The sequence below is a fragment of the Sinocyclocheilus grahami genome, unplaced genomic scaffold, assembly GCF_001515645.1.
Source record: "Sinocyclocheilus grahami isolate Dianchi unplaced genomic scaffold, SAMN03320097.WGS_v1.1 scaffold276.1, whole genome shotgun sequence".
NCBI lineage: Eukaryota > Metazoa > Chordata > Actinopteri > Cypriniformes > Cyprinidae > Sinocyclocheilus > Sinocyclocheilus grahami.
This window is the reverse complement of record NW_015505455.1, coordinates 1,591,334-1,614,496: the sequence shown is the minus strand read 5'-3', so window position 1 is coordinate 1,614,496 and position 23,163 is coordinate 1,591,334. Positions and strand designations below refer to the sequence as shown.

The window sequence follows — 23,163 nt, the reverse complement described above, 5'->3', positions numbered from 1 at the left end:
CAAATCACAATTAAGGGGGTTTTTTTATGCGAGTTGTTCCGTGGCGTGTTAGTGTGTTGTTACAGCGCTTTATCATATCTCTGGCAGTGTTAGATTATGTACAGCCAGCCTCTTCAAATGGCATCAGCATCTCATATCTCACACTCTTCTTTCTGTTTCTGTCCTCCTTTTCTATCACTCTTTCCCTCCCACATACCGCTCTTCCTGTTAATTTGCAACTTGCAATTGAAATACATCTCACAGAATACAGCTCTCTTGTCTGTACTTTGTGGCTTTGCGGCCATGTCTTTGTTGGTCTGATTGCCGGTCCTCATCTGAATGTGCATGCTCATGGTCATTGTTGGGCTTGCAATGAGCCGCATTCATGCCATGCTCTCTCATTCATGACAAAGACACATCGGTTTCCAGCGCCATAGCAGTTCCCTCCCTCTTTTACCTCCTCTCATTTCACACAGCTCTTCTTCTTTTTGGTCTGATAATCTAATGCATTTTATTCCTTGGACATACCCACATGTCAGATGTTAGGTAACCATTAACACTGCTTATGTGACCTCTTCACCTCCAGCCCAGGGAAAAGGAAACTTAAGGGAAAACATGTTACAGAGCTCTGGATTTGAATGTTTACACTGGTCTGTGAATGAGTTGAATGCATTTAGCTGATAACAAGGTGTCTCAAATTCAGCCATTCTCAGAAATGTAGCAAATGTTTTTCGATCATGCAGTTTTTGAGTCTTAGCAGAGCTGAAAGAAGACAGCTTAGACTGAAATAATTTAGTTAAATTGTTTGTTTCCCCCCCCCCATATATTACCCATTTATATACATGCTTTACCGTTTGCTGTTTCTGTTGGTTATACTTTAGGTCGGGCTTTTTTTTAAACCACCAAACCTAAGTATTAAACGTTGTTCTTACTTTTAACTAATCTGACTTATGATTTTGTCCTGACAAACAATAAAACAGGCAAAAACATAATGAAAAATGAATGAATAAATGAATAAATATTGAACATACCCGAGTGGCTTGAGCCACATCGACGGACCAAAATATCATAGAGACTTGGGGATGGGCTCTTTTGATTTGGAGTTGAAAGCAGCCACACAGAGCACCCTAGAAACCACATAGCAACATGTTAAAACCTAGTCAATACAAATGCATAGCAGCGCTAGCAACCACCCACTAAGACACCCACTAGAATCATGGTGGTGAGTTTTGCATGGGCAAGCACCATTCACATTTTTTTTTTACAAAATGTAGCAACACATTTTTACATTTTTTGTTGTTGTTGTTACCCGATTTGCTACCTGACAAGTTTTTAAGGATCATTCCTAGCCCTTCATATTTAAATGTACCATACTCCACACTTAAATGCAAAGCGGTAAATCATTTTTACTCATATTTCAGACTGTGAAAGTGAAAATCATTTTTTGATGGCTTTTGTTGGTTTAACTTAATGTAGTCATCTTAAGGCAGTCATGTTAAACAATATTTTAGACTGATATAAAACCAGTTTCTTTAAGTGTTACCACATGGCTCACATTTTTATCTTACCTCACAAAGGGAACACTATGAAGACACTGTTATCTTTCATTCCTCAACAGGTGTTTTTCCTATCGACTTAGCTTTAATTATTCATTCAAGTACTTGGGGACACACAAGAAGTCCCAGATATGTACCTGATAAAACAAGTTAACATTCTAGTCAAAACAAGGGCCATTCTACCCTGAAACAATACCGGTTTGCACAGCAAACACGATGGAGTGAGGGCTGCTTGTTTGAACAGTAACCCAATCTCTCTTATCTGTGTCTGTTAACATTCAACAAGCCTTTTCCCGATTTGAGGGGTGTCCTCTGCAAAATAATGCCGCTTTTTTTTTTATAGCCCTGCACCTTTGTGCTTTATTTCACTGGATCAATACGAGTGATAAGCCATCTGTCGAGGCCTCGAGAAAGATGGAGCCAGGCATCATTCATACTAGGGCTGAACGATTAATCGCAATTGCGATAATATCGCGATATGACAAAACGCAATTTTTTTAACCGCAAGGCTGCGATTACATTCTCGTCACGTGACTCGCGAGAGTAAAGCAGTCTGCAGAGGAAGCATCAACTTGGCACACTACGCATATGCCTGGCCTACAGAAAAGCACACTTTGTTTAATTGTTATTATTTGTTTATTGTTAATTGTTATTATAAAATCATAATTGTTATTAATTGTAATTGTTCCAGTTGCGCGCTCTCTCTCTCTCTCTCTCTCTCTCTCTCTCTCTCTCTCTCTCTCTCTCTCACACACACCACACCAAGATATTGGCATCGGCATCAGCTGTCAAAAAACCCATATCGGTCGACCACTATGTTAAGTAATAAGAAGTGATACAGAAAATTGCTTAAATTAAACATTTATTGAACAACACAAGCCTCTCCAATCAGCGCACTTGTATAATTTAAATTAAAAAAACAACATGTTCAATATTAAATACACAAAACAGGTAGCCTGTTGTAACATTTGGATAAAACAATAAAATTTTAGTGCACAAAAACTTACATAAAAACAATATAATAAATAAAATAAACAAGAGTGTTCTACACAGTTGCACCCAGCAGCATAACAAAAATGAAAGAGTTCTCTCATATTACACAACCAGCTGCTCATAACTGCTTAAGAGCGATGACGTCATGGATGATGTTGGACCCACAGACACATTTAATGAGGAAAGTTAACATGCACGTTTTAGCCAGAAGTATTGTCTGAATTGCACGTGTTTCTACTTTCACATGCAAATGACTTGCTACACTTATGGTCGGCATAGAGTAGGCTACAATTAGGGTTGCCACCTTCAGCGAGGCAAAATAAGGGACACCCATTCACGACTACAGTTCTGCAGCTGTTACGGATGGGATGAATTTTTATTATTATTATTATTTTTTTTTATATAAATTTGCTTGAATTAGAACTACATTATTATGTAATTATTTGTCCCATTTTTATCTAAACAATTTAGCTCTTTTTTTTTTACTTTTTAAAATGCCAAATTGTTTATGACATATATGATTATTTATGATGTATATATTTATGATTAATCATAATAAAATCATAAAATCATAATGATAATAAAGTAATAAAATCATCAATGATAAATTAATAAATAGGGCCTAACATTAATTATAATATATTAATTGATCTGTCTAATCATGTCTAAAAATATAATAATTATGTCTACCAAGCTCTGATAATGTATGGAATATTATATTAACAGACTATCCAAATTTTAATAAAACAATAGGCCTATACCTTTAGAACAGGGGTGGGCAAACTTGGCCTTTCCAGGCCACTTTCCTTCAGAGGTTAGCGCTAACCCTAATCAAACACACCTGAACCAGCTAATCATTGTCTGCAAGACTACTAGAAGGCTACAGGCAGGTGAGTCATATCAGGGTTGGAGCAAATCTCTGCAGGAAAGTAGCCTGGAAGGGCCAAGTTTGCTCATCACTGCTTTAGAAGCACGGATGTGTCTGTCACTTCAAAGGTATGGTTCACACAAAAATGAAATTAGTCATAATTTACCCAGGTTGTTCTAAACCTGCATAAAGCTCTTTCTTCTGTTGAACACAAAAGAAGATACTGAAATGGTATCTTTGAAGAATGTGTCTCAACTAAACAGCTGCTGGTAGTAAGGTAAAAAAAAAAAAAAAATACTATCAGAGTCATTGGGTACCAGAGTAAGGTAAAAAAAATAAATAAATACTAACAGAGTCATTGGGTACCAGAAACTGTGTGGTTAACCACATTATTTAAAGTATCTTCTTTAATGTTCAACAGAAGAAATGAATTATTACAGGTTTGGAACAACTAGTGGGAGTGTATAACGATGACAACATTTTCATTTTTGGGTGAACTGTCCCTTTAAGTCAGACAGTCCAACGTGAACAACTGAAATGCTTCTCTGCAAACTGCGCGTTCATCATTAGTTACTGGACAGACACATTGATAACTTTCCCATTCAGCCCTACATCTGGAGAGTCTTGTGTTCAAAGGGCAGATGTGAGCTCCTATGTTTTAAACCTCGCAGATTTGTTTACCGCATGCTGCGCTCGTGTGAAAGGGCTTTAATGGCACTCGTTCTGGAGACTCCGTCACTACAGAAAACAAATACGTCAAAATCACGCGCAAATGAGCTTCTCTAATACCTCTTATGAAATTGATTTCATTATAATTGCTATTAGTATTATAAACAGTGCAAAATACTTGTGTTGGCCTTTGTAAAATATGGGACAAATCGTGTCCCGTATTGATTTGATACGGGACGCATTATTTTACCTTTAAATACGGGACAGTTCCGTATTTTAAGGGATGGGTAGCAACCCTAGCTACAATGTAATTACGCTTTCGAAATGGTCTGTTTTCCCCTGCCATCGTTAGCTGAAGCTGTGTGTGAACAAGGCACGGCTGCAGAGTGTGAGTTGCTCCGTTTCACATGCAGCCTCAGAGGGTGAGAAATTCTCTGGTACAGTAACAGAATTTATATCGCAGGCTACTATAATAATTTAGCCGCTGGCACCCGTGCCTGTAGCCTAAACTACAGCTGGTTGAAGGCTCGCTAACAACACAGTTCCAAAAAGTTACTCTCATTCTCTCTCCAAAAGTAGCATCATATATGAGGCGCATCATATGGGAGCTTATATGAATTTGTACATTTTGAGTTGAGCGAAAACATACAGGTTTTAGAAATAAGCACGAAAGTCCACCCATGTCCCGTATTGATTTGATACGGGACGCATTATTTTACCTTTAAATACGGGACAGTTCCATATTTTAAGGGATGGGTGGCAACCCTAGCTACAATGTAATTACGCTTTCGAAATGGTCTGTTTTCCCCTGCCATCGTTAGCTGAAGCTGTGTGTGAACAAGGCACGGCTGCAGAGTGTGAGTTGCTCCGTTTCACATGCAGCCTCAGAGGGTGAGAAATTCTCTGGTACAGTAACAGAATTTATATCATCAGAGCTTATCTACGCAGGCTACTATAATAATTTAGCCGCTGGCACCCGTGCCTGTAGCCTAAACTACAGCTGGTTGAAGGCTCGCTAACAACACAGTTCCAAAAAGTTACTCTCATTCTCTCTCCAAAAGTAGCATCACATATGAGGCGGATCATATGGGAGTTTATATGAATTTGTACATTTTGAGTTGAGCGAAAACATACAGGTTTTAGAAATAAGCACGAAAGTCCACCCCTAAACCTAACCCTCAGCTGGGTGTTTGCAGATTTAAAACAAAATGTGTTACTAATTCGCTAAAAAAGTTACAATTGCCATGAAAGAGTGTTCTGGTCTCTAGATACAAACAGTGTTTCATTGCTGAAGTTTGGTAGACATAACAAAAAAGACTCAAGGTCTGTGTACTTTAAACAAGCTCAGTTTTATTGAAACTTTTCACTTTACTTGCATTGCTATATCCTTCCCTAGTGTCTGTTGAAACTGTTATTAGATTACTTGAGGCAAATTGTGTCAGCACTGTTCTCTTACCCGTCTTTATTTGGCACAGTTCCTCTTGAACATTGTCTTTTATTAACAGACTGACAGATGGCCTCTACTGTATTTGATACTAGCAATTTTGGTTTACCGCAGGTTTCTTTAAAATGTCTAAAGGTAACGTCTACAACTTTATTTTCTAAAGGATGAAGCTCAGAAATCCTCCTCCTCACATTCCTGTGCTCTGATAGCAGAATACAGCCCGAGACCGGAAAACCTGAACATTAATTAAGCTAAAATAACTGTCTGCATCTCTGTTAAATGAGCAGGAAAGGAATTTGATTCATGTTTAATCTTGCAAACTCATTTGAAGGTGGAGAGAGAAGACAGAGACAGTGATGTGGTCTCCAACCAGTGCCAAGAGGGGCAAACAATAACCGCTCAAGGTTTGGGTCATTTGAGGGTGGTTTACATGAAAATATGGGTCAGCATTGTTGTTTAAGAGGAGTCTTTGTAAGTTAATTATATGGTTTTGTTTGAGCTATAATGTTTTCAGGCCTCATATGCCCTTAAGTGCTGGGAAATCTTTTTATGATAATGAATGTTTTTGTCCTTCACTTACAATAAAAAAAAATGCTGATTTTAAAGGAATATTCTGGATTAAATACTCTGCCACAGAAAACATTTTTCACTCACTCTGATTTTCAAAACAAAGCTCATGTTTACAGTAACTTACAATGGAAGTTTACAATGGACGTCTAAGTCATTCAAGGGGCGTAAAGTAGGGTTGTGACGGTGAGGAAATTTTCCCACCGGTTAATCGACGTGTGACAACACCGGTAATACCGGTATCACCGTGGGCGCGGGGGCATTCCCTCTTTTTCTCGCTTTCCTTCACTTTTAAATAGCTTGTAAAAGTGGCACAGTTTACTTTCACTTTCAAATAGCGGCATTTCGACGTAAAGCAATTGTTCGTTTGAATTTTCCCTATTTTCTTCGCTTTCCTTCGCTTATAAATAGCTTAAAAGCGCCGTGCACATTTTACTTTCACTTTAGAATTAGCGGCAGTTCGGCGTCAATTGCTTGAATGCAACAACAAAATACAATGTCAAACTCACTAGCCTATATATAAAACATAGAACTTGTATTAACAAAACAAATAAAAATACACCATGCTATAGGGCAGGCTATGCCTAATATAAAATAACAAATAACTTACATAAAGTTTAAATAGGTATACAAAACTGGAAATAGGCTAAGTAAACATATAATATATAACCAAATAAATAAGAAACGTAGAACGTTTATTAGCAAAACAAGTAAGAAAGCTTGGAGGCACGGCATACACCTTGATGTCAAATAAAATAAATAAATGACACAAAGTTTAAATAAAGTAAAATTCAGCAAACAATGTGGAACCAATTAAATAAGAAACAAATGTTTAAAAAAACTTCCAAAATCACCTTAGATAAACGGTAAGTAAACAGGCTTTTCAAAATCCAAAATATTGCCAAACAGGCGCTTTTGCATTTTGTTTCAAAACTAAATCATCCGCCATCGTCTTTTCTGTCTCACCTCACTCTTCTTGTCAGTCAGCTCGACTCACTCTCCTCACTGGAGAAATTAAATCTGATCTGTGATGCGACTGTCTGTTCTTTTACTGAACTAAATTATTTTTATTAGGCTACTACAAAAAATCTAAACGACGGAGGGGGTCGGTGTCGGTGGGCAAGTGACTTAACCGGTGTTGCGGCTTAACACCGGTATCACCGTCAACACTGTCTATCGCGGCAAGCCTAGCGTAAAGCAGAAATATGCAGGCCATATCGTTGCTGAAGAGCTTAAATTAATTATTTCATACAAAATATGTGTTATTTTATCTATGAAGTTGACTAAATCAGCCTTGTAGCAGTGGGGCTATACTGTTCTAGGCTGAGCATCTTTTCTGGTTGTGTATTACCAACTTAATTCTTCTGGGTGGAGTCTGCTCAATGTAAACAGTACTTTGTGGATAGTCATGCCCATTTTTGGTATTCTTAAACATATTGTGCATACGAATCATTCCTGGCTTTTACCGGTATCACATGAGCATGGCAGTAGTTGAACAATTTCATATAACTTTTCACAGACAAGGTTAAAACTGTTAGAACACAGACTAGATAAAACATATAATATTTACATATTGCTATGGTTGTCAGGACTTTATGAAATTTTCCGCATGCCGTAGATAATGTTTATAGAGTTTATTTGTTATGAACCCCAACTATTCTTTTAATTGAGTAGATTTTCCTGTAAAACGCACAGAGTTACAACTCACATTCAGCTTGACCTGTGCAGTGGTGACAAGTTACAAATTACAGGCCTTTTTTCTCAAGAACTGCCTTCTGGGTGCTTGTCTGAAAATGGCATGCCCCTTAGGCAATACTACTGAGATCTTAACCACAGTTAACGCCACCTGCGGTCTCCAGAAATGTCAGAGATGTTTGATGATGTTCTACAGCCCTTTGCATTGAATACCTTCAGTGAAGATGAACTTTGCCCATTCAGAAAATTAATAGCCTTCATAGAATCTTAAAAGCTACGTCCTCTAACTCCACAGAAATATGAAGCGCTCCTGACAGGAAATCCTACAAAGCATAGAATCACTGAATGGTGGCATTCAATGAAGAATGCTATATAAACTGTCCGCCTCTTTGTAGATTGTCTAAGCGTCTTTAAGAATAGCATGAACTCTCGCCCAGGATTAAATGGCTGTTTGTTCATACACATCTCTGGTTGGGCAGTCTGGACAGGTTGGGTTGTCTTCAAGGTGCGTTTTTTTAACCGACTAGGCCTGACCTGTCAGCTCGGGTGAAGTGGAGGTCCCATTCTCATTGGGGCTAGATTTAGTACAGACGTTCAGACGTAATCCAGATCTGTGATTCCCCCGGCTGGAAGTTGGAAGGGGTACCTGTTCGCGTGTAACATGACACACTTTCCGCTCTATCCCGACCCTATTCTGCTGCACATAAAAGATGTCTTTGTCCTTAACACTAAGGAGCTAGAAAAGCATCTGTTTCAGCCAATGGCCAAAAAGTGTGACATTACATGTGTCCAGCGGTGACCAACTCTATGTTTGGAGAAATATACTCCAAAGGCCATCCATGCACAGCATTTAGGAATTATGAGTGAAATTAAAGTCCTTTTTACTTTCAAAGACTTTCCTGTTTTCACTCAGCTTGCATGAACTGGCACATGCTTTTCTATAACGGCTGACCTGTAATTCAATAGTATTATCAATACTGATGTATGACAATGCCACTATATAATAGAAGCATGTATTTGATAACAAATACTTGTGTCTTGGCTGTTCTGCTCAATAGTTTGAGCTTGCTGTTGGGGTGTTTTGGTCGTTCTGCGGGCAAAGAAAGACTTCGAGAAATGCAATACTTGAGCGGCTATCCAACACGTTTTAAGCTGTGCATTGTGGGTAATATTACATCACTCTGATAAACATACTTGCTGTCAAGAAATCACCTAATGTATGGCCTGTGTTCATGAAATACAAGCAGAACTTGTTGAACTTGGCGCAACATTTTGTGTAAGAAGGGTTTTGCGAAGGACGAAGCTACACAAATTTGTTCTGCTCGTGTTTCATGAATAAGAATAAGTCCAAAATGTAAAAAAAAAACAGCCAGAGTACATTTTCTAAAATAATAATAATAATTTGTTATTGGACAAATTTATGCAAAAAATTAAATTTTTATGCAACTGTAATATGATTATTATAAAGTAATTATATTTCATAAATAACCTCCTGAGACCCTGTGACCTCATATGAGGACATTATATTTTGGTGTATTTCTCTGAGACTATACATGCCACAGTTTTAAGTCTGGATGTCCTGTACAGAGCACATTCAGGGCTTTTCAGATATACTAAATGTTTGGATGTTTCACTATGACCACTCCCTCTCCTTGGTCTTCAAATATTAATTTAGTGACACTCTTATGGAAATATGATAATATTTTGCAATTATCATTTAAATCTGTCTAATTTATAAACTGTTTGTCATAAATCAACATCTCAGGAAAATGTTATGGGGTTTCAAATCAAAATATGACTTTCTGTTACGAAACAGGATGTTGATTTCATACATGTCCTCATATGAGGACACTGGGACTAAAAGCATGTTTATTAGCATTTTGGGAGACAACAAATGAATAGGGAAATAAATTATGTTTCGTCTATTGTTTTTGCCTATGCATGTTCATTCATGCCTTTTTATTTTATTTTTTTTAATTGAGTCCAGGACATCGCATAACTTATGAATGAAATATCTTTTTTTTTATTAAAAAAAATTTTTGTAACTTTTTTTTTATGCTCTGAACCAGTGGTTCCCAACCCTGGTCCTGGAGGCACCCCAACACTGCACATTTTGCATGTCTCCTTTCTCTGACACACCAATTTCAGGTCTTGAAGTCTCTACTAATGAGCTGATGGTCTGAATCAGGTGTGTTTGATTAAGGAGACATGCAAAACGTGCAGTGTTGGGGTGCCTCAAGGACCAGGGTTGGGAACCACTGCTCTAAACAATGTAAAGACATGAAAAAACTATTTTTTTCCCTAAAAATCTTTTCTCGGGTCTTAAGAGGATAATACAGTTTTAATTCTTGTTCAGTGTAGTTAAACTTGCTTACAACGTTGTTTATTTGTCGTGAAATGCAGCCCAAAAATGGCATGTAAAAAATATAACTGTTGGTAAAATTCTACCAAGCACTTTTGGCTTATAAGCTAACACTGGACCCAGTATGTTGTACGTATTTATCAACACCAAGGTATACAACTGTACAAAACATTGAACAGACAGTACATCTAATATTCATAGCCTCCTTTTCATCCATGTCAAATTAAAAGTTGTCAGCCTGACAAAAATCTGAGCAAGACAACATGGAAATATGCCTACGGAAAATGTGAACACTAACAAGAGAAAGTTGTTGATTAACCAAAATCATGAGAAGCTTGCAGCGTTTTGCATTTTTAAGTCTTCGTTTTGAGATGCACTTTGCACTTTTTAAACTTTCAGGCTAAGCTTAGCCAACTCAGATGTATTGAATTTGTCCTGTCATTTAGAGGAGGTGCCAAGCCACACTGTTATAAAAACGGCATCACCTCTTTCAGGTGGGATGGTTTCACCTCCCCCTGATTATACAGCCAATATAACCATTTCGTTCACAACCTTTCTCACATCACAACGACGCTTAAAAACAAAGCTCTTCTCTACTTGAATGTCCACAACTAAACATGAGGTCGTCCTCTCAAATTACATTTACATTAAAGCAGGTTCTGTTTCATGATAGAGGCAGATATTCTCACACAATGCTATTCTCTGTTCTGTTCATAATCTGTGTTATTTGGAAAAAATTATCTGTATGCTACGGTAGGGCTGGGCGATATAGCTAAAAAATGTATCAACGATATAATGTTTCATATCGTTCGGTATCGATAATTATTGAACATTTTTATAACCTTTATAACCACTGTAGTTTTAAATTAACCCAATTTATTGAGACAAACAACAAATATTTTTTGTTTTAACAGTCAAACACAACATAAAAATTAAACAAATATCTCATTTCTAATGTTTTATATGCAGATTAAATAGGTCTGAAGGAAACTTTTGGCCGTACCGTTCCGTTACCAAAACGTGACGTGTAAACTGTGCTGATCACGGATTGGCCGGAGAAAATCGTCACTACCTGCGTCACTGAACTTGCGACATGAGACACAAACAGACACGCTAGATTTAAATGAGCACAGCCAGCGAAGGATCGAACGCAACTGTTTTGAACGAGCGCACCTTTTTTTAACAACCAAAAAGTGGCTGTTCCCCCTGTTGCAGAAGAACAGACGTTCCTCTCGTTGATAGCAGAGGAGCGGATCCAGCGATGGGGCAACGCGGAATGAAAACGTTTTTTAGGAGTTGCGGCAGTAGAGGTGGCGCAACTATAACAACATGTGAATAATCCCGCCCACTCTAAAGCGATACTAAACTGCAGTGGAAACGCAAACCGAGCCGAACCGAGCCGTGCCATACCGTACTGAGCCGTACCTAGCCGAGTCGTACCACGCAGTGGAAAAGCGCCATAACTGCGCGTCTTGATGCAACAACGTCACTTACATCATGATCACCGCATCTCGTGCTCCACTAATGTCACTCCCAGACGCACACCTAACATTTGATTGTACTATTTTTGCATTCAAATGCAAATGTTTATTTTAAATTCGACTAATATTCATTTTTTTTATTCACAATCTCCTCATCACAGGCAGGCACAGCACTCAATTCAGCATGTGTTCGTGTTTGTGTGTCAGGTCTGCGTCACTCATAGCATGTGCCTATAGCGTGCGCTATATCAAATATTTTTTCTATCGTTATCGAAGAGGGTGTACCGTCGATAAATATCGATACCGTTTTATCACCCAGGCCTATGCTACGGTAACCTTGGCAATGCCCGGGATTTTATTTATCTCTCGTCCCTAATGATAAGCCAATTTAGTAAGCTTGAAGTTTAGTGGGGACTGCAGAAGAAATGAAAGATGTTTTCCCCCTCAACAATTATATTTTTAAATATTTTTCTAAATAACTATTTATTAAAAATGGAAAGGTTTTGAGAAAGTCGTGTAAATGGCAATGCAATACATTTATCAAAATGAATGAAAGATACTTACACAATAATAGTTTTCTCTAACTTAATTGTCAATAGATTATTATTAGTTACCTGTAATAAGCATCTCTGGACCAAACCCTATGCATTTCTGATTCTCATGTAACGTGTAATGTGACATGCAGTATTTCTTGAGATAAAAAGGTGGGCTCATGTATGTTAGGCTTTAATATTACTGGTTAATATTCTTTTGTCTAGCCAACATGCTATCTGATAAATCAGCAATAAAGAAAAATCGTTACCGTTTTATTTTACGGTATCCTTGTTACACGTTACATGAACTTACTATAGTAGTGACTACAGCTGATGCATAATTACATGCAACTAACCCTAAATCAAACCCACATCTTAACCCTAACCGTACAGTATACGTGTAGTTATTTAATATTGCTCAGTACTTAAATGTATAATTACACTGTAACAAGGACACCACAAAATAAAAAATGTAGTTATCACATTACATTAAAAAAAAATTGTAATCTTTCAAATGTAATAGTTTATTTATTTGTTGTAGACAGATGGATGTGTTACAACAGGAAACCATTCTTACTTGTTTCCAAGTGTTTTGCTGTTTGTGTGATTTATGCTGTAGGTCTGTTCTATAGGGTTTTGGGGTAAAACAGATCATGGGTAATAAACTCCATTCTGCTCAATGACATTTACTTAAAAGGTCATAGAGGTCACATCTGGCCTGACCAGTTCAATTTAATGACTATAGTGCCAGTGTAGAGCCTTATCAATACTGACACTCAAGTTCTCAAGAGAAGTCGTCTGTGTTTTCAGAACACACACACACACACACACATATATAGACTGTTTACTCAACAAAGTGCAGAAATCTTTGATAAAAGCAAACCATTTACACAGATAATTTTTTCCCCCTCATAATGGTAGCTTTTACATAAAAAAAAAATTGTGAGTGATTCTCACAAAAACCTGTCAATAATAATAATAATACATTTTATTTGCATGGCACCTTTCATACATTAAAATTAGTTTTGCCAGCCAGAATACAGTATAAAAAAATGAAGCACAAAAACTATAAAAATAACTAGAATGACAATAACAGCATTTGATTTAAAGTGGAAATGAGAATAAAAAGGAAATGAGAAAAACATATATACATATGATATAATGACTACGGTTACTTAAATTGAAAAAAAATTAAAATAAAAAATCCAGGTCATATTTAACCCTAAAATCAATATTAAAATAAAATATGAAAACATAAGAAGAAATGATGCATAAAGAAAATAAACCCTAAGACATTAAGACGTTTTGTATTTATATCAATTAAACAAATGTAACCCCTAATTTGCATTACTTTAATGTAAAAAAAAATTGTCAGTAAAAAATTATTACAGTAATGCATACAAAAGATATTTGGAAAGCTATTATTATATTACTTGAATTGTGAAGTATTTATACATCATAGTATTATTTGTTGTACTGAATTAAATTTAGACAGAATGATTTGTATTACTATATTAGAGTGTTTATTTCTGTTCAGTTAAACTCCTTGCTGTTTGTGCTGTTTTACCTTTGCTGATCTCTTTATTTACAGTTCTGTGTTCACGTTACGGAAGTGTCCCTTGGGCTTCTCTTCAATGCAAATACTCTTATAAAAAGAAGGGGGGAGGTACAAGGGGGTTTTCCATGTCAAAAGGATTTTCTGGAATGAATGTGGGTCGTCAGAGCTAGTGTAAGGGTCCGACCCATTGTCCAAACTGTTCCTAGGTGTTGCGAACTCGTCAGGGTGTCTCAGTTCACAAAGCTGTTAATGGACGGACAGACGATGCATCAGCCTGCGAGGTTTTCTGTGGTCCTGGTACATTTAAATTGGCCATGAACTTTTGGGGTGTTAGAAGTTTTGTTGACTGTCTGCAGGTTCTCCTTTCGTATGTTAAATAGAATCACCTCTGTGTTAATCATTTGTTGTTAAAACGTAAGGTTTAATGTGTACTACGCAGTTTGGGCTCTATTAAGGTCAACAGGAAATTATGTAGCCTACTTATGCCTAACATACATGATCCAATCAAATCCCAGTAAATAAAATGAGTTCATCCTACTTTTTTTCCCACTATGCATCACATTATGCAGTTCATATGCATTGCTAATGCTATTAAATGACTTTAAATAAGCAAATAGTATAAATTGCATTACTAATTGCATTTATTTTTAACAACAACCAATCAGATTATCCCTTGTCTTCTGTATACTGCCATACATTGTTCTTTCCAATGTTATTATAGCTGTGTGCTCTCTTTGTTCTGCCACAAGCAGATGCAGATACCGTATATATCCTCATGTCTGGTCAGTCGGGGTGGGTTAACAGCCCCTCAGTCATCTCTGTGATGTTAGGAATTAGTTTTCTTGACAGGGACAGATGCAACTGATGCATCAGCATTCTAAACATGTTTCCTACACGAATGCTTCATTTTTCTCTGGAGACTCACATTTGTTTCATTTACTGTAATTATCATCTGTATGCCTGTATTCATTTAAAGAAATACAAATAATTGAGTCCATTGTTGAGATACAAGAATAGTATGGCGTAGGGCTGTGCAATATATCGAAATATCGCAAATGTACATATCGCAATATGCATATCGCTACAGCTTGCAATATTTGGGGCCATGAACAAAAGACAAAGAGAAAATCACTCAGTGCTCTGACCTAAATAACTTTTGTAGCTTAAATAAGAATCAGTGCATATTGAATTCATAGAGTAAATACTAAGCAGTGTTGTATTTTTCCTTTTTATTATTCAGTTCCTAAACTCATGTTAAAATGATTACACTAATGTTAAAATTTAATTTTTATGTAATGCTCGAGTAAAACACTACCGTTCACTTTCATAAGTTGCTGTAGGGGTGTTTGCTTATTAGAATCAGAATCAGAATGAGCTTTATTCACCACTTAAGTGTGCGCAAACACAAGGAATTTGTTGTGGTCTTACAGGAACTCTTGGTACATACATACATACAAATAACCATATATACAGTGGTGTGAAAAAGTGTTGGCCCCCTTCCTGATTTCTTATTTTTTTGTTTGTCACACTTTAATGTTTCAGATCATCAAACAAATTTAAATATTACACAAAGATAATGCAAGTAAATACAAAATGCAGTTTTTAAATGATGATTTCATTTATTAAGGGAACAAAGCTGTCCAAACCTAAGTGACCCTACGTGAAAAATTAATTGCCCCCTCCTGTTAAATCATGAAAGAACTGTAATTAACCACATTATTAGTATGGCGGTACATTATTGATATCTATTCTATTTAGAGAAAACTCTGTAGGAGACACGTGAGATTACTAGGTTTTTTGTTTTGTTTTCTGAAGAGAAACATCTGAGAAGCAGACATAAGACTTGAGCAAAAGCCTCCTTTTGTACTCCATTTAATCTGATTGATGTGTAGGGGAAGCCATTGAGATATTTAAGAGATAAAGAGATTGCAATTGTCTCTCAGATGTCATTGTGGACAACAGATTTACTCATTGTTGCAAGCAAAGGGTCCTTTTCCTTTCCTAAGGGATGCCACACCTTGGGAGAAATTCTGTTTGAGCAGAGGGTGTGCTGTTTATCATGGGATTATTTACCTACAATGCACCAGTGGACTTTATTCTTTTAGTTTATTCTATGTATTTAAAATCATGTCGTGTTCCTGTTTAACGGATGTCTTGGAGTTGTCTATGGTTTAATTAGATCTTATTGGGTGCGATTGTGGTGTGTGCTGATGTGTAATTGACGTTTAGCATTTTTTATTATTATTATTATTTTAGTGTAACTGGACAACTTTATGTTTTGACTGTTTTATTTTAAAGGATGCTGCGATAAATACATTTTTAACAGTACAAAAATATAATTTAAGACATATAAATGCAAAATATACAATATAAAATATATATATATATATATATAAAAAAAATAAAATAATAATAAAAAAATATATATAGCTTGTCACACCACAGGATACCAAACAACTACACAGATATTTCATCGTGGCAGAAGGTTTTACACATTGACTACAAAGTATAAATACACTATTATTACTGTGATGACAGCACGGAATACTGCATACCATAAGCCAACCTCTCTCTGTCTTTGTTGTTCTTCCCTAAACTAAAAGTAGCACGTGTCAGCATCCTGTTATCCTGCTTATAAACCCACCCACATTCATACACACATACTTACTCTCGGGACAGTGTCATGGTGACTGCTGTGCTCTCTTAGTCATTTGGCTCAGTGGCTCTGTGTTGGCTCTGAATCACATTGAAGTGAAATGTTGCCATGCAGTTCTCAACAACAAAAAAGTGTCAACGATTAGCTCACTATCTAAATGTTACTTTGACTCATCAGGATTAATGTGAACCTGTGTTCTTGCCATCTAGAGTAGGAAAGTTTAGTTTATTTTAGTCTGCAGGGTTTAACTGGTTTATGCGGAAAGTTTGTTTTAATAAACAGATTCAAAGAATTCGAAATTTGAAATGGCTTTTTATACTGTATCTAGAGACTTGGCTGGCTTATATATCAATCGGAATACTGCATACCATAAGCCAACCTCTCTCTGTCTTTGTTGTTCTTCCCTAAACTAAAAGTAGCACGTGTCAGCATCCTGTTATCCTGCTTATAAACCCACCCACATTCATACACACATACTTACTCTCGGGACAGTGTCATGGTGACTGCTGTGCTCTCTTAGTCATTTGGCTCAGTGGCTCTGTGTTGGCTCTGAATCACATTGAAGTGAAATGTTGCCATGCAGTTCTCAACAACAAAAAAGTGTCAACGATTAGCTCACTATCTGTTGTTAGAAAATGTTACTTTGACTCATCAGGATTAATGTGAACCTGTGTTCTTGCCATCTAGAGTAGGAAAGTTTAGTTTATTTTAGTCTGCAGGGTTTAACTGGTTTATGCGGAAAGTTTGTTTTAATAAACAGATTCAAAGAATTCGAAATTTGAAATGGCTTTTTATACTGTATCTAGAGACTTGGCTGGCTTATATATCAATCTTTATATCTATATAATATGTCTTTATATTTATGCTACACTATCTAAACTGCTAAACTTTATATTATCTGTCACTGCTAAAAGTGTACAAAGATATCCATGCACATATTTGGTTTTCAGTGAAGTTATATAAATGTTGATATTTTTAGTTCTATTGGTTATATTAGTGCAAATGTATTTAATGTATATTATTTACACTAATCTAAATATATATTTACATTTAATAAACTCTGTCATGCAAAAGCGTCTTGCAGGAAAGCTGAAATACAACAAATAAAAGTGAGTTAGACTCATGCGGAAATCTGGTCATTCCTGTCATATGGGATAAAAATAGAAAGAAATCGGACGAGGGTGAGCAGTGAATGAGGGTATGGAGGGATATTAGATTCCTAAGGAGGAGAGGGCAGCAGGGCAGGAGTTAACCTGCTCATTCAGTAGAGGTTAGCATCGGTGAACTGTGACCACATGGTCACTATGACACTACCGTCACACGGCCCAAGCGTTTAGAGCATCCACTCTGAGCAGTCCTGTGTTTCAAAACCTGAGTACAAGCATAGCAGTTCCGTGCACTGAATATCCAAATTGAGCTTTTTTGAGTCTGATATATACAGTTCGAGTGATCAAATGGCAAAAAATGCTGTCTGGGTTGGTAGTTTACTTGGTTCTGAAACTCAGGACTGCTCAGGGAGGATGTGTTGAATACTGAAAAAAAATGCTGTTACAAATACTTCAATAATCACACAGAAGGCCAGTGCTGTGCAACTTTCCCTTTCTTTCAGTTTATTTATGTATTTATTTTTTATTCGCTACATTTGATCAAACAACACCAAATACAGTCCTGTGTTTCAAAACCTGAGTACAAGCATAGCAGTTTCGTGCACTGAATATCCAAATTGAGCTTTTTTGAGTCTGATATATACAGTTCGAGTGATCAAATGGCAAAAAATGCTGTCTGGGTTGGTAGTTTACTTGGTTCTGAAACTCAGGACTGCTCAGGGAGGATGTGTTGAATACTGAAAAAAAATGCTGTTACAAATACTTCAATAATCACACAGAAGGCCAGTGCTGTGCAACTTTCCCTTTCTTTCAGTTTATTTATGTATTTATTTTTTATTCGCTACATTTGATCAAACAACACCAAATACAAGAATACAGAGAAAGAGAACCAGTTCCAGTTGTGTAATATAATAATAGTAGAGCGCCACCAAGGCATGGTTTTATCTAATAACAGTGCCTCCGGGGACATGACCAGAAGTCTTATTGGTTGGCCAGTTTTATTCACAGTGTGATGGGAAATTGACACATTAACTTCTGCCCATTCAACCTAAAGTTTTTATCGCACTGAACATTCACCTTGGTGTGAACAGGCCTTAAGGCCAAAACATAGTAATTACAGAAATACTACTTTCTGAAATGTGTCAGATTGCAATTAATGCAACAGGAGTATGTGTTGCATTCTCAGAATTACCATAAGGGGTGCTATAGCGCATAAGGTCAACTACAGTCAACAGTTTGAGGAGAATCTAGTTAGTTAAAGTTAAGAAACACATTTACAGCTAGCTAGCTAAATACTAAACTAGATACGGGAATAATAATAACATAATAATGGCACAGATATTAGATATTGAAGTTAAATCTATCGCCCCCATGAGTATTTAAGTTTATTACCACCACAGCAGCTCAAAAACATGCAAGTGTGTACTTTGAGATTTAGCTGACAATATGTTGATATGTAGTGTACATATAGAACATTTCCTGCCTAGTAGATAGTTAAGTTTCGTCTTCAAAGTCACCCACCCATGTACCTCCTCATGACTCTTAGTGCCAAGTGTATCGGTTGCAATGTTATAAGATCGCTCTCTCTCTCTCTCCTTTTCTCTCTCTAATTCTCTCTCTTGCCACAGCGGTGTTTGGTTACGGACATTGTTAAGCCTGGTTACTGATAAACAGGGTGCTTAGTTACCAGCCCCCGGATGGTTGGCTCTTTTCAAAAGGAGAAAAAAGCGTTGCCAAGGGAAAGCAGGAACTTGTTGTGTACATTTGAAAAAAAAAACACAGCCAAATCAGGAGGCAATGCGGAGACATTTCCATAGCCGTTACGAGCACACAATTATTATTGGCCCTCTGTTATTCAGTTGCCATTGGCCTGTTGTAAAAAACATTGCCCATAAACTGTTTGATGATGCTCTTCATCCACTTTATTAGAAGCAGTGGGAACACTGCCATGAGAGACATTTAGTATTATTGGTTGTTTCTGAAGATGCTTGCAGAATATCATGATTTGGGCTTGTTGTGCTATGTATAATTTGCTCTTTGTGGTCTACATGCTTGATGTACAGCAACATACCTCTCATTCCTTAATAATATTAGTTGTCTGCCTTGGAAACCATGTAAAAAATGAACTAATGACTGCATGAGTGTGGTCATAATAGTTGTCATGCCTAATTAATCACAGCAGTTACCACTCTTCGCATACGTGCAATTAGAAAACTTCTCCTTACTTCTAGGTTTCTGTCACAAACAGTTTGTTTGTTTGTTTTGCCTACACAGGGATTGAGCTGACAAATCTAAATAAGTGACAAATGAATTGTTATGTTGCAATCAGGAAAGCTTGAGGCTGTCTACACTGAACATGAGAAAGTGAAAGTTCCAAATCCATTTGTACTGTTGTCGGGAGTAGTGCAAACGTGTGGAGTGTGTCAGAAACACAACGGGGCATCAGTTTACTGTTGGTTTCCCAACGTGACGCACTGTGCCACACCCAGTGTAGACAGTATCACTGATTATAATGAGTTCTCTCGCATCCGAAGTAGACACAGTGTTAGTAACCGCTACTAGGGATTTGCATGGTGTGGAACTGAATCTAATTGGGAAATCTGTATCAATACCCAGCCCCATATAATTGCTTAGAAAAGTAATAGGCCATCTCCCCTCATCAAGCTACACAATTTGAAGTATATCATGTCTGTAGTACAAATGATTTGGGACAAGTTAGCAGTCAAAGTTTAATCCTTAGGTCTGTTTAAATCTGTAACCCTAATAATGTCCAACATTAATGTTTTTTACAATTAATGAACATCATTAATATTTCCAAAACAGACTTTTTAAAAATCTTTTTGTGTGCATATTCTTCTCTGAATGTCCCTGTATATTTATCAGATATCAGAAAAGGTCCCTGAAGGGGTCTAACAACTGTTGTCCTGAGGCTCACTTTCAGGTTTTGATGTTTTAATTGAGTTTTGGCTTGGACTCTTTCTCTTTTTTTATCTGGTGCTTTACTCCTGTAACCCGTAAACCCAATTCACCATCATGGCAGCAGACATCCATCTGAGCCCCCCACTCCCGTAGTTTTACCACCCCTCTGAGAGGAGAACAAAGATTTCAACACAGTGGTTTTGAGTGAGGAGGGGGGGTCTGGGTAGATTAAGGCCAAGAAGAGGCTCTACAGGGCAAGCCAGGTGCATTTTATTTTTCAGCAGACCACAGCAAAGCGCTCAGGATTCTTTACTCGCACACATATGCTGCTGGTTCCCGAGTCTTTATTGGCCTGGTTGGACGCTTTTACAGGAGAACTAGCTTGTTAATTAGGCTCAGTTGGGACATGTTGGAGGTGCTGGAGGGTGATTGGTGATTTCAGTAATAATGTGAGAAGACAGAGAGAGAGAAACCAAAAATCAAGAATTTCAGTGGTTGCCTTCTTACTAGTTCTTTCAAGACCCCTTGGGCCGTTTACACCTGGAATTAAGATGCATTTTCATCAGTCCAAATGCAAGAGTTCTACGCTAAATAGAGGTGTAAATGAAACCTAAAACAGTTTGAGTTGGTCCACATTTGTCCACTTCCAGAGGTACTCAAAAACACATCCAACCAGATTTCTTTCATAGTGTAGATGATCATGTGGTCAAATGCGTTCACACAGCTACAAAAGTCTGCCTATTTTCCACCTATTGACCTCATACATAATCATTGTACAATTCAAGAAGCGATTCAAACTTTGGTGCGTTGTACCAAAACACACAGCTGCTTTCTTTATGCTTTTAATTTGCTTCCTTTCTCATTCGCTCACAATCAGAGAAGTTCAGTCAATATTTGTCAATACTATTCGTCTGCTAAACATGACACTCTCGTGAAAGTGATGTAGATTGTTACAAAATAAAGCCAAAAGTATGCTTCAGTTTTGATGCGAATGCCGAATGCTCAGCCTTTCAAAGTATTCTCCATTTGATAGTGTGTGCGAACACATACGCTCGACACATGCACTAGAAAGTTTCATCCTTGTTCAAAGCCTTCACTATTTCTCTCCAGAGGTTATCACTGATAAAAATGTCTTTGTACTTGTTTAAACTAGAGTTACTTGTATCTCTTAATCCCCTCACACAGATTAAGAGATACTAGCAACTCACGGTCGCACTGCAAAAAATGATTTTCTAGCTTAGATCTTTTGTCTTGTTTCCAGCCAAAATATCTAAAAATTCTTAAATCAAGAAGGATTTTCTAGACAAGTAAAAATGATTGTCTTGTTTTCAGAAAAAATAAGTCGAATTCAAATTAGTTTTAATAATGGGGTAAGAAAAATAATCTTGTTTCAAACAGAAAACAAGATTATTTTTCTTACCCCATTATTAAAACTAATTTGAATTCGACTTGTTTTTTCTGAAAACAAGACAATCATTTTTACTTGTCTAGAAAATCCTTCTTGATTTAAGAATTTTTAGATATTTTGGCTGGAAACAAGACAAAAGATCTAAGCTAGAAAAGCATTTTTTGCAGTGCACACACGGATCACACGGTCATCTTTTGTTGTTGCCAGTAATGTGTTGTTGCTCTCATTGGTTTCTTTTTCGACTGAGAAACAACAGGCCTTGGCAGTGTTGCTACCTTGTGTCATGCGTACTGTATACATACTCTAGTGTATGCATCTTATTACCAGATGGAAACAGGGATTTTAAAAATGTCCTACTTGTTATTGCTAGTTGGCAAAGACCATTTTTTGGATGACTACAATTACAACGGCAATTTTAGTTTTAAGTAGCACTTAAATTCACAAACAAACTTGATGATATGAAGCTTGTAAAATAATTTATTGCTGTGTGAAAGTGAATCAGTTGAACCCACCAGAAGCACAGATATCCAAGTGTCCCGTATCTCTCTTCCCCAAGGCAGGAGAACTGTTGCATTCTTAACTGAAGAAAGAATTCAGGTAGTCTCACAAAAATCCATCAGGAACTTACACCATCATTGACTCATTTATGAGCTCTGTCTGACTTTTGTTCTTATTAGGGGCACCGCTTTGTTGAGGACCAGAAAGATGAGAGCATGCCTTATACTTCTAATACACTCCTCGCTGCTCTGTTCTACCTTCACTTTAACCGGTGAATTCTTTGAGTAGGGCTATAAATCAAATTGTTAAAGACTTTTGCTCTGTCACTTCATAGTAAAGCACCGAAAGACAAAAAGATGTTTTTCTTTTGAGGTGAATTATTGCCTCTGTTCATTGTAAAATGCTCTTGAAGTTGGGCTGTGTTGCCACATGTAGTTTTCTACCTGTGCGAGGAGTTTCTTCAAATAGAAGCAATTGAATTGCTGAAGACGTGGGGCGTGAACTAGAATGACAAGAAATCTTCTTGCAGCTTTTTGCAGGTTAAAGATTTACAGTGCAAAACCCCCTTGCAAAGGAGTGTCTTTGTCAGTAGATTTAAATACTGCAGAATATACCCTAGTGAAATATATATATATATATATACTGTGTCTATATATATATATATATATATATATATATACTACAATGTTTTTGAAATACATTTATTTTGTGCTAAGTATACTAAAAATACATTTACATACTGTATAGGTGCATCTCAATAAATTAGAATGTCGTGGAAAAGTTCATTTATTTCAGTAATTCAACTCAAATTGTGAAACTCTTGTATTAAATAAATTCAATACACACAGACTGAAGTAGTTTAAGTCTTTGG

General features: G+C 36.9%; 1 protein-coding gene across 1 annotated transcript in view; it reads left to right on the top strand.

Annotated features, from left to right (window-relative positions):
• The window catches only part of LOC107600038 (cadherin EGF LAG seven-pass G-type receptor 1-like), a 57,992-nt gene that overhangs the window by 1,713 nt on the left and 33,116 nt on the right, over positions 1-23,163 (top strand). The window lies entirely within an intron of this gene.